Raw genomic sequence first — 4,219 nt, forward strand, 5'->3', positions numbered from 1 at the left:
TAGTTATTGTAAATTCAATGGATGTTTTGTCCCCGAGGGAATCACCAGCCCAGAAGTCAGCACTTTGGTATTGACGTGAATATCAATTATATGGTCATTTTAATGAATTTCCTGTTGCCAAAACTATTATTTCTAAGCGTCACTGACGAGTCTTATGTATTTAAAACTCAATATTTTTAAAACAAAGCGAATCTAACTAGTTGAGTAAACTATTAGCTACATGTCCATCTGAGGCTAAAAGGCAAGTAAAATCCAATAAATATTAATAGGGAGTTGGAAAATTAGTCATTAATTATTTTCTAACTTATGCAACAGTAAATAACTAAGAGTGTAATGATTACAAAACTATAAGAACAAAGATTCTTTTACTGGTAAACATACCGGGTTTAATACCCATTGATAGCTGTGTTCTGCTCTTTAATTGGGAAGTTGTTTCATTGACACATACCCTAGTTCCATTTTAAATTCTACATGAATCTTCGAAAAAAGCGTTTAATTAACTTAATCGAAAAGATCTAAACTTTGGAAGTTTTTTATTTAGTTGTTTTTGTATCAAGATGTATGCTGCATATATCTTGAAAAATATTACATGTACCCGCGGAAACATTAGTAATTTTTGCATTATTTATTTATATATGTGGAAGTTCTATTCTTTTATTCAGTTTAACACATTGACCCAGTGTATTGCTGGCATAAATTTCTACAGTAAACAAATGCAAGAACGTGTACTTTTATATGACATTGCGCGAGCTTATTCATTACAAAACTAATTGGTGTCTACGTATGTTGTATTGACGTTTGTTGTTGTTGCACGTTAATGTTTCTGTTGTTCCGTTGTTTCCCCCTTTATAGCTGAAGTGTTTTTTTTTTCTCTCAATCGATTTCTGGCTAGTGAAAAGCTTTATACTTCAATTGCCTTTATCTATAACGTCTCAACACAAAATATGTTGGAGATGCACTGATTGATATGAACCAGCGGTTCTTATGTTAGCTAGATATTGACTTAACACTTTCGTTTGTGAACCTCAAGTACTCTTAAGTAAATAGTTTTTGTCTTTTTCTGGTGCTTCTAGCTTATGTGGCGAGCACATGTTTGATGGGTAAAGCTTTCAAACAAATTTTCAATGTTCTGGCAAAACTTTTAGGAATTTTGGTTCTCAATGCCCATCAACTTCGTACTTTTTTTGGCCTTTTTAGCTTTTTTGGATTCGAGCGTCACTGATGAGTCTTTTGTAGACGAAACGTGCGTCTGGCGTATATACTAAATTTAGTCCTGGTATCTATGATGAGTTTATCTATTACTCTACCGTTTTTTTTGTAGAAAAGGATGTTGTGTGCTTTAAAACATTTTAAATCTTAACAAATTCCTATGTGATTGCACAGGCTATGAACAAGTTGTTTTGGTATTTTAATTTTCTTAGGTGTTCGTTAGGGCCATTTTGTTTCTCTTTTAGATAGTTTCAGATTAAGCTTTCGATGGCGCTTTCTCATTTCTGCAATAATGAATCGAAAAAATGAAATATAGAAATATATTTAACGTTATCCAATTATTTGCTTTGTTATCTTTTTATGACACTGACAACATATTTTTATGGATTAAAGTAGAACGGTTAAGGAACTATAACTTTTTCTATACATTTACACATTGCTTTGATGTAACGTCATTGAAACGTCTTAACAACAGCAACTGGATGACGGAAGTTCGTTGCAATAGATTCTATAATTTAAGAAAACTGGGTTCTTTTCTAATTGGAAGCTGAACGGTGACTTGCATTTTTGATACTTCCAAAACTGTGGCCTTTGGTAGATACTTGACTAAAAGAGCTCCATTTAAACTATAAAAAAAACTAAGAAAAAATAATTTTCATTTGTTTATTTGTAATACGACTAAATAGACTGCTATTGGAATATGAGGTCATGTATGAAACACATTTCAAGGTGGTTCTTCAGTTTGAAACCTCTGCCCATTTAGTACATTGTCTAACTAGAGCAAAATATGTTTTGATAGATGTTATCAAAACAGATTTTTCAAGTGTTATTTAAAGATTCGTACCTAATATTCTATGAATGAACATACGTCCTATAAGACACAATTCAGAAAACACACTCACATACTTCATTTTATTTCATTTAAAGGAGCTACCGTTCTGTTTTCGAAAAGAATGCTTATTTGAAATGACTCTACAACAGCAAAAACACAATAACAAGAGTATCATATATATTATCTATCTATAGTACGCATGGCGGTGAGGGAATATTGGGTGATATGTAAATGTAAATATATTTATAACATTGAACATGTGAAACACAATATGCACTGGTTATGTTGGCTATGGCAGTTTTTTTTCGTTGAAATCAGTATGAAAATCAAAGAACTGGCATCCATAAAACACACCCTTTTCTGTTATTGTGCGTTCTGTATCGTTTCCGTAACACAATATAGCAGTGAATGGGATACTGATATTTCCTTGAGTAAGTTTTGATGTCATCGTGACTCTAAAATGGTACATTTACAAAAATAATCACATAAAATATTCTGCAGATGTTGACATATGATTTTAATAATCCATTTTTCATAAGGTGTCTAACGTGCTATATTAAATTCCAGATATGACAAATGTCTGCATTAAAACAGTGAATAAACTCGACAATTAGTTATTATTATAAACTAGTTAAGTTATATGATAACACACGACAGTAACATATAGCTATTGCAATTAAACTATATAATATAATCATATCGAATTTGAGCTTACACCAATCTTTTACAAGCATTTTATTTGGAATACTTTGCAATATTATATGTATTTTTTTTGTCTCAAAGGACGTTACATCTTTTGGTTCTGTTGAATGTATATCCAAAAAAGCGCTTTCAAAATCGTTTTTTTGCGATCATTCTGAATTTCAAAGCGTTTTTAATTGAGTTTAATCATTCCAATTGATATTTTATAGTGTGTCTTTCTATGTTGTGATGCTATACTAATGGTGCAGAAAAGGGAGAAGTTTTGGTACTATTAAAACGTTTAACCCCGCTTCAATTTTTTGCACTTGTTCAAGTCAGGAATGTGATGTTCATTAGTTGTCGTCAGTTTATGTGGTTCTTAAGCGTTTCTCGTTTTTTTTAAATAGATTAGACCGTTGTTTTTAACGTTTGAATGATTTTACAACATTTTGATTTTTGGGCCCTTCATAGCTTGCTGTTCGATGTGAGCATATGCTACGTGTTGAATGCCGTACCTTCACCTATTGTGTTTTTTTTTATAAATTGAGACCTAGATGGAGAGTTATCTCATTGTCACATCTTCGTATATCTATCAATCTATTTGTTATAACAGAATGGATGTGTCACTTGGTCAACAGATTTAGACCTCATAATCACATCTTAACATACATACGTTGAATACCGTGGAATTTTCGACGGATACTCTGCAATCCATGTCTCTGTTTTTGACCTTCTTGTTCCTGCATTTATACCCATACTGACTGACATCTCAGCACTAATACTAACTTCAGCTTCACCAACTAACGGAATGCCAACATATGCTGATATTGATGCTGAATTCATATAAAATTGACATCTTCAATAACCATTAACATCATTATTTATAGATACCTTGTTTTATGCTAAAGCAATGTTGTTGCTAATGCAATAAAGATTCATTCATTCATTCATCATTACAATAGGACTAAATAGGAAGATAATTTCATATTGTAATTTGAGATTCTGAGCTAATTTTACCGTATTTCGTTGCCAGACTTTCCCTTTATCATTATTAACGTATCGATTCTTCAATACCATGTATTGGCATTATCTATCGTAGTTGTTGTGAATATTGCAGGTCCCTATAGATATCGTTTAGTTTGAAGTAAAGACCATCGTATTTCTTGAACGCTAGACAGTTTAAAATCAATATCATTATATGCACACTCACAACATAAATTGTATTTGAGGTTCAAGTGATACATCGTTTAGTTGTTGATGCAAGAAGAAAAATCACAAAAATACTGAACTTAGAGGAAAATCAATTCGGAAAATCCATTATTACCTAAACCATTTAAAATTTGAAATATGCAAAATCTTTCTCGCCTAGTTGTTACTTGTGATACGTTGTATGATAGACGTAACAGGTTCTAGCTGCATGATACCGTTGATACATTTTTACGAGGGTAATGAAAAACAACACTAACTGTGCCAATATGGATCATTAAATTCGGATTC

The sequence above is a fragment of the Mytilus trossulus genome, chromosome 5 (genome assembly GCF_036588685.1).
Source record: "Mytilus trossulus isolate FHL-02 chromosome 5, PNRI_Mtr1.1.1.hap1, whole genome shotgun sequence".
NCBI classification, from domain to species: Eukaryota; Metazoa; Mollusca; class Bivalvia; order Mytilida; family Mytilidae; genus Mytilus; species Mytilus trossulus.